Genomic DNA, 13,282 nt, shown 5'->3' with positions numbered 1-13,282 from the left:
AGCCATCCGCAGAACCTTCTTGCTGAATGATTATTCTACACTCAGCCTGAGATTGGTTGTCTGACAGTAAGGGCTGCATTTCCTACTTCAGAGTGCTGAGGTTCCTGAATAATACCCTGTTCTACCTGGATTAAGTTACTAATGTTCCTTACAGGGCCCTCTTCCTCAAGGATAGATGCTTACTACTCACTTATTTATGGAAATTAAATCTTTCCCTTTACATTCAGTCCATTCTTTATAGTTGCCACTTCTTTAAGAAACAAATGAGCTGGCAATATTTCTAAAATTAAATTCCAATTTGTTAGGATGGGGTGAACATATCTTTAAAAGTTTTTGTTTTTGAAATAATTTCAAATTTATGGAAAATTGACCAAAATAAGTATAAGAAACACCTATACATCTTTCATCAAGATTTCCCACTTGTTAATACTGGGACTCACTCTGAACCCCAGAGTTATTATAAAGATTATTTTAAGCTCAAGACATTTGAGCATCAACAGATGCAGAGAGAAGTCTTCTTGGAGCTTTCCATATCATACTAAAAGAAGCAGTGTCTGGAAAATAAGGCTGCCATAAATTCCTTCTTTGGGATGGATTTACTCCCAGAAGGAAGAATGTGAATAACATCCACCCCAAATTTCTTCTCCAGAGGAGTTTTATGGCCCTGAAGGAGATAGAAAGACTATTTATATCTGTACAGACAAACATTATCTCTAACTTTCTTATCTCGGTTTGGTCTCCTAAAAATCCATTTGTCTTTCCTAAAGAAACCTATTTATTTTACCCAGAAAAGCCTTTCCTCCCCTCTCCTTTCTCCTGACTTAGGTATATAAGTCTTTAACTTAAAACATGTAATAAGCCAGCTACTTCTTCTGCTGGCTCCCCTGTGTACATGAATAAACCTCTTTCTCCTATTAAGCTGGTTTTTGGTAAGTTTAATTTGCAGACCTCAGGGACAGGACATATGTGAATAGAGGATGATATTTTTCTCCCCTTCATTAACATTTTACCACTTTTTCTTTATTATTCCTTCTCTTTACATTTTTATTATTTTTTCTAAACCATTTGAAGGCTATAGACATGATACTCCATTATGCCTTAACATTCAAACGTGTATTTCCTGAAAATAGTCTCTCTTACAAAGTAGCAGGAAATTAATGTTGAACAATGCTATCATCTAATCCACAGACTTAACTAAAATTTGCAAATTATCCTAATAATGACCCCAAAATATCCTTTGTAAGCCTAGGATCTAATCTAGGATCACATTTTGTGTTACAGTTTGTTGTCCTTTATTTTAGTTTTCCTTAGTCTAGAAGGGTTTTCCAGTCCTTCCTTTTATAACACTGACAGTTTTTAAAATTTACTCTGTAAAATGTTCCTTCGTTCAGTTTTGTCTGGTGTTTCCTCATGATTAGATTCAGATTACACATTTCTGGCAAGAATACTACAGAAGTGATATGATCTTTTCAGTCATATAATATAAGGAGGCACATTGTATTTATTTGTCCTGTTACTGTTGATGTTCACTTTTATCACTGGGTTAAGATGGTATCTGTCTTGTTATTCTTTTATAAAGTTAGTAATTACTATGTACTTATTAATAAGCATTCAACAAATATTTCATGGACAGATGCTTTGAGACTGATGTAAATATCATACTTCTTATTAAATTTTCACCTATTAATAGGTTTTATCATCCATTGATTTATGATTAAATCAATTGTGACAGTTGTCACATGGTGATATTCTAATTCCACTGTTTCCTTTATGTTTTTTTATTTGACATTTTATTATAAGGTAGAGCTTTTCACTTCCCCTCATTAATTTATATGCTCACTTATGTATTTATGAACTTTCAGGCTTTTATTTTACTCAGTGTTCTTACCTGTTACTATTATTATTTACTATACTCCTAAAACTGGCTCCTATGTCCTTTTGTCATGTCCGTATCATTTTCTGAGCACTTCCTTACTTTCTGCCACAAAACAATATTCTAGGCTCATCTGCCACCCCTCTGCTACAGCCCTGGACTCATTTTTTTAGAGTCCTGGTTCCTTTAGGAGAGAATGTAATTTAGAAACCATGATCTTGGCTCTCACTGGTATTGGTTGTCATCGCTTTTAGTTCTTCTGAGCAGGCTGGGATGTATGTACACACACACATCCATATGCATACATATGTATACATATGTGTATACATGTATATATACATCCACTTGTATTTATCATCTATCAGTTTCCTATCTTATCTATCTATCTACCTCTCTCTGTTAAAAAACCATGAATTCACATTGACCCCTCTGACTCTAATCCAACACCACAGGTTTTATTCTTACTTCTTTTACCTATTTGTAACTCCCTTCAGCACTGAAACACCTGGCCCTCATTAGACTCAATATATTTACTTCGTTGGTCAGTTCTCCTGAGTGTAACCTGTATCCTAACCACCAAGCTGCCTCTTTGGCCCCAGCCACATTTACAGATAAAGCCTGGAGTAGAATTTCTACTACTCAGTGTAATGTAAAGTATTTTTCCTACTTAAATCCAATTCTAAGTTCAAAATCATCATGTAAAAACCCAAAGTGAATTCAGCTGTCATAGCTGGTAATAGACTTGCCAAGTGATAATCTACCTTGCCACTCTTATCATTGGGCTTCCCAGGTGGTGCTAGTGGTAAAGAACCCGCCTACCAGTTCAGGTTAGATGGAAGAGACTCAGGTTGATCCCTGGTTGGGACGATCCCCTGGAGGAGGGCATGGCAACCTACTCCAGTGTTCTTGCCTGGAGAATCTCATGGACAGAGGAGCCTGGCAGAGACTGATGTATCAGCCAACCGAACCCATTAAAATCAATCATTTTATTGCACAGTGGACAGATCTACCCATTTGAGGGCAACCAGTTTGGGTGCTTAATTCATGTAGGTAAAATTCCTCAAATCTGATTTTCCATTAGTATATGCTTCTCACATTGCACTCGTTTAAAAAAAAAAAATCATTACCAAATATTTTGGAATTCAGCATTTTAACATATTTTAACATTGTTCTAGTTTGAAGTATTATCTGTTACATATAGCTCTTGAAGCCTTAGTAGCTTGGTAATTTTCAGTTTGCTTAACCAGTCCTCAAACTGTTACTACTCTTCCAGAGTGGGGCCCCAACAAGGATTCTCCTGCCCGATGTTACTGGCACCAGTAGTACCAGATGGGAAACACAAGAAAGCTCTGTTCTTTGATTAAAGGATGGAGAGGTGAGAGCGCCAGCTCTGGAGCACGTGCTCTGCCTGCGGGCTGTGGGCGGGGCTGCCTTACCCGGCACCACGTCATGGGGAGGGGGCGGTTTTCTCTAGGCAGCCGCTGCCCTGGGGCTCAGGCTCCAGCTCCTGGTGAGGGGCACTGGGTCCCTGCACACGGTTCCCCAGCTGACCTGTTGCGCTGCCTTTTCGCACTAGGAACTCTGGTCTGAAGTGCCAGATGCAAGGCTTCACACATGGCACCCCAGGAGCAAGTGAAACTGGATGAAACATAAAGAAAAAGGTTAGACTTTATTTTATTACCCAAATTGTATCTTTATTCCCTGGGAACTGTTTATGGGCTTTGCTGGTGACAAAACTTTAATAAGCATGGTGGTGCCTGATATCCTGTGGTGTTGGTGCTGATTCCGGATCCATACTCAGAGATTCTGATTCAGTAACTCTGGGGGAAGTCTGTATTTTCATGAAATTCCCAGCAGGTTATGGAGCTGGAGGCCCAGGAAACCACACTTTGAGGAGCACTGAATTAGCATGCTTTTTACTCTAGTCCAGGAAAGTCCTACCTTAGAAGCTGTGGTCTAGCATTCCTGGTCATATGCAAGGTTGAACTGGTCATTGAGACCTATCAAAGATTTCATAATCGACAAGCAAATCAGTGTGTTGAAACTTAGCTGCCAACACCTGCAATTACAGGACAAATGCGTCAGTTTGTTCATCAACTTACCTGTCAAGGCCATGGTAGTGTGTCTGAAAGTCGTTGGTTGTTGATCGTTTAGCTGCTAAGTCGTGTCCGACTCTGTCTGAAAGGGGTGACATCAAAGCCAGAGCCCTGGCCTGCCTGGCAGAGCTGCAGTGAGCTCCAGGATGCCACCTGGACGGCCCAGGCCTTTGGGTTTGGCTGATTGGCGTTCTTATTAATTAAGGCTGTTAAGGGACTAGAGACAGACTGGGTCCACATGCTTCACTTGGTTCAAGTTTGTCTCCTTTCTCCAGTTTTTCTTATGGAACAAGAAGAGAGCGTTGGAAAAATTATGCTCTTCCTCAGAAAGAAAGCAAACTGTCAGCACTTATTGAATCATTTATGCTGCGTGCTTTCACAAAGAATGCTGCAGTCAGTCTTCCTAAATCACCTGATGGGTGGGTGATTTATGGTCACATTTCCACGGATGAAGAGAGGGAGAGGCATTATCTGAAGTGTGCACATGATCACACAGCCAGTGAGTGGCCGTGAAGAGTTTTGGCCCTTGTGCTTTGTCCTTAAAGCCAGTGCTTCATGTTGTAAATACTATATGGACCAACTTCTTATATTTTGACTTGTTTTCCCTTCCCATGGGATAATCTTCAGGAAAATAGAGACACTATCCTAGATGAATTTAAGCTTAAAAATAGGTTTCATTTTTGTTGGGAGCTTCCATACTAGTGGACTTCTTAAAGCTGAATACAGAAATAAGGGTTAGTGATGAATGTGAAGACAGTTTTTAAGATAATTAACATCTGTGCTTAACTTGTTGTGGGGAGAAAATGAGAGTGATTTGACTGGTTTGTTTCACCTGAGGGTAGGAATCTTTCACAAGCAGGTAGTCTTTTAGAAAGAGAATGTAAGTGGTGACCAGAGTAGGTATTTTCCCTGTATTCTGGGTGTAGGAGCTTGCTGCTGCCAGTTAACTGGTTTTATTCGTCATTTATATGAGATACATATTTTGTTTCATGGTTTTACTCTTCTTTTGTAATCTATCAAATGTAATGTCAAATATTATCGAAGGTTTACCTGTAATGCTGCCAGGTTGCGGTCATGCAAATTTAAAGCAAAGACCCTCTTCTGAAATGGAAATATTTCACGGAGGTTCATTTGTACAATACAGACCATTTGGATAATTTCACAAGATAAAGGACCAGCCTTCTTTCCTTAGAACCGTGGTGGGGGTGGTGAATGTATGTGTGTGCAATGGGTCAGGGTGGCAAGGCTAGATGGCAGCTCTTTGCACCATGTTTTCAAGGATGTTTGTATGGTGAACAGTCTTGGAAGGAAGAACTAATACCTTCCACTAGAGCAGAGGACAGGCAAGCTGATTGTATGGGACAAAATATTAGAATTCTTTAGGCTTGGAGTCCCTTTCCTAATGCAATCCACTACATGTATAGGTCTTTTGTGTCACCGCTAGAAACAAGACTCGGGGAACCAGTGTGAAAGTGGTGATGCTCTGACTACTGCTATTGCTGTAATAGACTGTTCCTGGTTTCTGTATTAGTGCGGGTTCTCCAGATCTGCCAAGATCCACAGTCAGCAACCCAGAGATCCAGAAGAACAGAATGTGTAAGTTCCAGTCCTGGTCCAAAGGCCTGAGAAGCAGGAATGCACATAGTGTTAGGTGTTTCCATCTAAATATGAAGGTAGGAGAAGACCAATATCCCAGCTCAAAGACAGAATCCTTTTATTTTATTCAGGCCATTGACAGATCAGATGGGGCCCCGCAACATTGGGGAGGCGAGTCTGCTTTACTTAGTCTACTAATTCAAATGTTAACTCCATCCAGGAACACCCTTACAGACATACCCAGAAATAATGTGTAACCACGTATCTGGGCACCTCCTGCCCCAGTCAAGTTGACAGAACTAATTAACCATTAGCTTCCATGAAATTGTGGCAGGTTATTTTGTTGGCTTGCAAATAGAATAAAATCTTGACCCTTCACAGCTCTTGATACATTGAAAAATAATAGATTCACCAGTAGGTTCAGGTGGTGTCAGTTTGACGTGATGAAGAAATACCCATCAGCTTTTCAGCTAGGTTTAGTAGCCATTGGTGTTTATTGCTTCAATCCATTATTTTATTAGAGGTTGCAATATGGTGTCATTCTAACATTCTGTTTGTGTATGTATATATATATATATATATATATATATATTAGTGGAAATGTTTCTATAAAGAATTTTCTTTCATCAACTATTTGATTATGCTGAAATCCAATTTGTATAAGAAAGGCAGGATTAATTGCTAGTCCTTTCCTGTTATTTACCAATTTTAAGACTGAGTTAGTGTGCTAGAAATCTTCAGTGTATTCATCTTCTGAGTATTATTATGAACTAATTATTTTTATATATTTCATATTTTAATTCATTGCAGTCTTCATCTTCAAATTGGCCAGGTGGAACCTCTTCACGTGGCTATTGTACCCTTTAAACATAATATCAATAGTATTTGATAATTTTCTTTCTCTCATGCACAATGAAATGGTCCAGGAGCATCTTGCACTTTCCTGCTGTTTACTGGAATCAGTCATTTCTCCAAGCAGCCTTGATTCTTTTTAGTAGGAAATGGTCTTCAGAGAACATAATTTGGGTGGTTGTAGTGGTATTGTTTTTGTTTCTAGGCTTGTTTAATGACTAGAAAATATATATATATACTGATATATAAGAAAAAATGTGTTATATTGAAATTTCCAATTCAAATTTTGGAGTATAGAGTTTTACTGAACTTTGATTTTACATTCATCTGTCTTTTATGCTGGAAATCTTGGTTCATAATTATCTATTTGTTTTACTTTAAACATACATATGATAGTGTCAAACACTACCACTGTCAGTAAGATAATTGATACAGTTGTTTTCTTCATGATTCTTTTATCTCAAAGGATTAAAAAAAAGGCTTTCTCTTTATATCCCACTCAAAATGTGGAGTCAAAATGCTGCATTTAACAGTAACTTGAAATGATTATTCTCTGTATGGTCCTGCCAATAACTTTATATTCCTTTGTTTTCAATATTTAGAGATTGTAATTTTTAAATTTTATTTTAAATTATAAAAAATAATTATGTAATTCCAAATCTGCTACCTAATACGTTAAGCTGTATCAAAACTTGAAGTGGTCTTTTCATCCCAAATATTCACTCATTCACTCAATAGATATTTGTGAAACAGTTGTGCTGAGCCAGTGCTGGGTCTGTAGTGTTGAACAAATCTTTACCCTCATGGAGCTTGCATTTTAGCACCATGTTCAGAGAAACAACTCTCTTGACAATCTTTGCTGTTCTTTTCTGTGCCTTCTCTTCCTGGACCCAAAGAAAAGCAAAGGCTTCTCTTCTCCAAGGGATCTGTGTAAAGCACAAGTTATGAGTGGTCTGGGGTGGTTAAGGAAAAGGAAAACTTCTTTGGTTCTTTCTTATTTCTTTCCATTATGTTAGTCAAGATAATTAATATTTCTGGGGCTGAGTTTATACATATGAAAATTAGGGGAAATTTTTAAAAGTGGAAAAACTGATTACCATTTCATAGTGTTTTGAAGACACATGATGTGTATGTCATTTGTAAATATTATATAGAGATTCAAAAGGATGGGGAAACACTCCGATCTCTCCACAGAGAGAGTAACGAGGAGTTCATAGACATAGCAGCTCATCCTCTTGAATCTGGGCTAGACCTCTGACTGTTTTGACCAACTGAATGTGGCAAAAGTGACACTGTGCCAGTTTGAAACCCAGTCCTTAAGAAGTTAGGAGTTTCCATTTCCTTCTTGGAATCAGATGCCATGCCATTGGGAAGCCCAAGCAGACACGTGGAGTGATTCATATTGATGAGAAATGAAGTCCTGAGCTGACAGTTCTCAGCTGACAGTGAAAGATGGTTTGCCAACCATGTGAGTGAATCACCTTGTAATGGATCCTCCAGGACCAGTAGAAGTACCCCAAACTGATGTCATTTGGCTCAGAGATGCTTGGTTTTACCAAGCCCCACCCAAACTGCCAAATTGGAGCAAATAAATGATTATTTGAAACCATTAAATTCCATAGTGGTTTGATGTGCAGCAACATAATGAGAAGCAACATAATAGGTACTCATTGAGAGGTAGTTCGAGTCTGGAAAAAAAGTATTTACAAGCTTAAACTTAAATCTCTGACCAGAAACAGTTTCTGCTCAGTTTGATGTAGCTATGTCTTATCAAGGATTTCTCTTAATGGCTTTGCATTTAGATTGAGAAACTGAGAGTGACTGTCACCCCAAATTTAAAGATTTGTGACCCGGGTAATACTTTTTCTAGCCTATATCTACTACAGTCTCCCTATTCCTAGTTTTTGAATTTCCACTCCCTTTTGCTAATGGTCATTTTTATTATCGTTAGAAGCATATCTCTTCATAAGTCATAGTTCTTTTATTTTTTAAACTTTTTATTTTGTATTGGGGTGCAGCCATTTAACAATGTTGTGGTAGTTTCAGGTGGACAGTGAAGGGACTCAGCTATGTATGTACATATATCCATTCTCTTCCAAAATCCCCTCCCATCCAAGTTGCCATAGAACATTGAGCAGAGTTCTCCTTGCTATACAGTAGGACCTTGTTGGTTATCCATTTTAAATATAGCAGTGCGTACAGGCAACCATAAGTTTCTTCTATGAGTCTCTGTTTTGTAAGTTCACTTGTATTATTTCTTTTTAGATTCCACGTATAAGGGATGTCATACAATATGCCTCTTTCTCTGCCAGCATAAGTCATAGTTCTTAAAGGTGAATTCTTACTAGCTACTTTTCATTTATCTAAAAAACTTTCAGCTCATTTATATCTGTTAATGTTTTAAATCAGCTCTGCAGTGGATTGATTTATCACCATAGAATCAGATGTCCATAAGAGATTTAAAAAATCCTCTGGTCATCCTGCTGCTGCTGCTACTGCTGCTAAGTCGCTTCAGTTGTGTCCGACTCTGTGCGATCCCATAGACGGCAGCCCACCAGACTCTGCCGTCCCTGGGATTCTCCAGGCAAGAACACTGGAGTGGGTTGCCATTTCCTTCTCCAATGCGTGAAAGTGAAGTCGCTCAGTCATGTCCGACTCTTAGCGACCCCATGGACGGCAGCCTTCCAGGCTCCTCTGTCCATGGGATTTTCCAGGCAAGAGTCTGGTCATCCTAACAAATAAATACATATTTGATTTCCCAGTATTGACAAGGATGATCCTCACACGCAGGGAAAAAGAAAGAGATAGCAGAGAAGCCCAGTAAATTCTTAAGAGGAAATAGGGATGGGGAGAAATTAAAAATGGGAGTAGGGAAGGGAGACTAAAGAGTGGGACAGACTCTGGTATTAGAATTTGGTGAGTGATACCCACAATATGCATCTTTCCCTGACACGTTCACAGCCTAGTCTCCTGGGGATCACTGTGCAGTACTGAGGATGGTGTCATGTGTCCACCTTTATGAGTTCCCAGTCTATTAGTGATTAGATAGTATTTTAAAGCATTGGTATGCTGTTTTTAGGACCACCTCTGAAATGCTAAGTCAGGAAAGAAGCCAAAAGCTAGATAGCAGGAACTTTGCAAAGAATAATGGAAAATCTGAAGCCAGCTCAGAACAAGATTAAAGGTCAGGGCCTGATCTTTTGATCTGTTTCCCAGAGATGGGGAATAAGGAATTTCTGGCAGCTGACTCAAACCCCAGTGAGGAACATGAGCAATAAAAAGAAATGCTGGAGTCAGGTGAGAGGACTGGAAGCAGAAATGCTAGAAAAATATCTTCACTGTCTCCCAACTTTTGCAATTAATTTCACTTAAAAACAAAACCAAAAAATGTTAAGGTGTTTTGGAAACTCATATTATGAGAATGGCCAGCAGAGGGCCTTTAGACAAACACGAATACTTTACTATTCAAGTGGAATCTTTGAGCTTTGATTCTCCTCACTGCTGGATTATTTTTTTTTAAGAAAGTGAAAAAAAGAACCTCACATTTTATTGGGAAATAGTTGCAGAATTCTACAGCCTCAGTGTTTGTCAGTGGCATCGCTGTAGCAATCTCCATTTCATGGAGGACAAGGTGCTTCAGCGAAAGGTCAGTAGGTGGCAAACTTCTACAACCCTTAGACAGAAGGCCTGCAATGGGTCGCTCCTGTTCTAGGGAAATATTGGGGGTTTGTGTTTCTCTTGGAGGGATGGGTGGTGTCAGTTGTGTATTGTATGTGTTACATTGTAAAATGCACTCAATGAAAAATAAGTTTCTTTTCATATAATTGTGAAGGCATTTGCCTGTTAAGCTAAATCAGTTTGTATCAAAATCAGTTGGTCAACCAATCAGTCCTGAAGGTCATTTTTGAGTGCTGTGGTTATCTCTGTCCCTGTGGGAGAGAGGGTGGAATAGAAGGCTCCTAAATTCCCCTTCAGTTCTGGTAGCCTGTGGTTGGAGCTGCTCCGCCTTGACCTGAGTCTTACGTACTCTTAATGCCTTATGATCTGGAAGCAGATGTATAGAGTTCCTAATTATACTTGGTATGATAAGATTTCGATTAGATTTTTGGAAGAAAATTTTGAGAGCAAATGTTGGAGAGAAACAGGAACATTTGAGTAAGTCCGTTGGCGTACAAAACATAGAAGGTTGTACTATCACCTTTTGTTTCTTTACTGAAAACTTGGATTCAGTGTTAACTTTTTTTCATTTCTCAGATTCTCAAATTTTAAGTTTATGCTGATAAATTCTGGGGAAAAATTATTTCTTCATTTATTCTCTTGGAGAGTCATTTTCTGGTTAAAAGGCAATACAGTAGTCCCTTCTTATCCAAGGCTTTTGCTTTGCGTGGTTTCACCTGTGGTTGTGGTGGTGTAGTTGCAAAGTCGTGTCCAACTCTTGTGATCCCACGGACTGTAGCCCGCCAGGCTCCTCTGTCCATGGAATTTCCCAGGCAAGAATACTGGCGTAGGTTTCCATTTCCTTCTCCAGGGGATCTTCCCAGGGATTGAACTCGTCTCCTGCATTGCAGGCAGATTCTTTACCGATTGAGCCATCAGGGAAGCCCATGGTTTCACTTACCTGTAATCAACGGTGGTTTGAAAATTTTAAGTGGAAAATTGCAGAAAGAAACAATTTATAAGTTTTAAATTGTGTGCCATTATTAGTAGTGTGATAAAATCTCACACCAGTCCAGCTCCTCCTTGCTCGGGATGTGACTCATCCATTTGTCCAGTATGCTCCACCTGTTAGTCATTTATAGCTGTCTTGATTGACTGTTAAGGTATCACAGTGCTTGTGTTCAAGGAAACCTTATTTTACTTGGTAATAGCTCCAAAGCACAATGGTAGTGAGGCTGGCAATTCGGTTACACTTAAGTGAAGCTGTAAAGTGCTTCCTTTATGCAAAAAGGTAAAGTTTTCAACTTAATAAGAAAAAAAATCATATACTAAGATTGCTGAGATCAGTGGTAAAAGCAAATTTTCTATCCATGAAGTTGTGAAGATGAAAAAAGAAATTTGTGCTAGTTTTGCTGTCATACTTCAAATAAGTATGTATAGGGAGAAGTGTGTGTGTGTGTGTGTGTGTGTGTGTGTGTGTGTGTGTGTGACTTGGCATTATTCACAGTTTCAGGCATCCCGAAACTGGGGGTCTTGGGACTATCCCCCGGGATAAGGAGAGACTACTGTGCATTGCTTTCAGAACTAATAAGCACCTAGAAGCTCCTCTCATTGTCTTCTACCACTGTCAAGTTGCTCTTGGATGGGATCATAGCATTGCTGTGCTTTTCACCTGTGTGATGTGTTAGGAAGGTGCCCAGTTCCTCAGCATTTATCTGTAATACATGTCTGCTGCTTGTATTCAGCATCTTAGAATCTATTTTTGGTAAGCTACTCATCTCAATTTCATGTGACTCTGTGAGGCTCTCAATCATCTGGACCTGCTTTCCCAAAGAGTGGGGGGTGTGATTCAGTGTGGTTATCATTCCTTTTGGGGATTTGAGTTTAATACAGGTGGGAAAGGTAGGGTGGAGTTCAATAAGATCTTTTATTTCTGCCCTTGCTAAACTGCGTCGATCTATAACTTTGGCTGCTGATGCTGATGATGCTTATTCTATTCTCTGAAAGTTACTTTGTGGTAACTGCATATCGGTTCATGTTAGCATGTTTTACCTTGTTCCATCCTTTTCCTTTTCACTTACCAGTGACTTTAAAGTTTGTTCCTTGATGATAGCGTAGAATTGGTTCTTGCTCTTTTATTAGATCTGACCATCTTTGCATTTAAATAGTGCTTTTGATCATTTACATTTGATTATTGATATAGTTGGGTTTAAATAGGGCACCTTGGCTTTTGGATCCACTTTATGTATCTTCTCTTTTGTCCATCTTTTCTTCTTTTTTTGGTCTTTTTTGGATTATTTTTAATGATTTGATTCTATCTGCTCTCATTGGTGTATTAGCCATTCCTCTTTTTGTAATGGTTGTCATTAGTATGCTTGTAATATACTTATATATATCACAATCTACCTTTTAGTAATATTAAGTCACTCATGTACAGTGGAAAAGCTGTTACAATGGAAGTATGCTTCCATATTGTCTTTCCTGGCCTTTATTTTGTTGTCAGTACATGTCAAGACACACATTTTATGTATATATGTAAAAATATATGTAAGTAAAATGTAACATTTAACATAAAAAATGTATATAAAATAAACCTCATAACACATTGTTTTTTTCTTTAGTCAATTAACTTTTATAGAAGTTCTAAAAGAATTTTTTTAAGTATTTTATATTTACTCACATTATTTACCATTTCTAGTGCTCATCATCCCTTTAGGTAGATCCATAATTCCTTCTGATAGCATTTTCTTCCTGCCTAAAGAACTTTGACATTTTTCTCAGTGCTGGTCAGCTGATGATGAATTCTTTGAGCTTTGAATGTCTAAAACAGTCTTCACTTTGCCTTCACTTATGAAATATATTTTCTCTGGGTATAAAATTCTAGGTTGACAGGTTTTTTTTTTCCTTTTAATACTTTAAAGATGTTATTGTTTTCTGGCTTGTATAGTAGACAAAAAGTCTACTGCTATCACTGTTCCTCTGCATGTCCTGTCTTTTTTCTAAGGAAGGGAAATTATTAGGTCCATCTTTCATGGTTTACCCTTTTATTCAACACTCTTGGAGATTTTCTTGGATCAATTTTTAGCTTAGTTAGTCTTCGATGTCAGTTATGCAGTTCAGCTCATTTATTAAGCAACTATTTTTTAAAATTGTATTTTACATTTTCAAGGTTTTGTATTGTCTTTTCCACCTGTTTGTATTTATAAAC

This window comes from Dama dama, chromosome 12 (assembly GCF_033118175.1).
Source record: "Dama dama isolate Ldn47 chromosome 12, ASM3311817v1, whole genome shotgun sequence".
Classification (NCBI taxonomy): domain Eukaryota; kingdom Metazoa; phylum Chordata; class Mammalia; order Artiodactyla; family Cervidae; genus Dama; species Dama dama.
Note: the sequence above shows the minus strand (reverse complement) of the source record.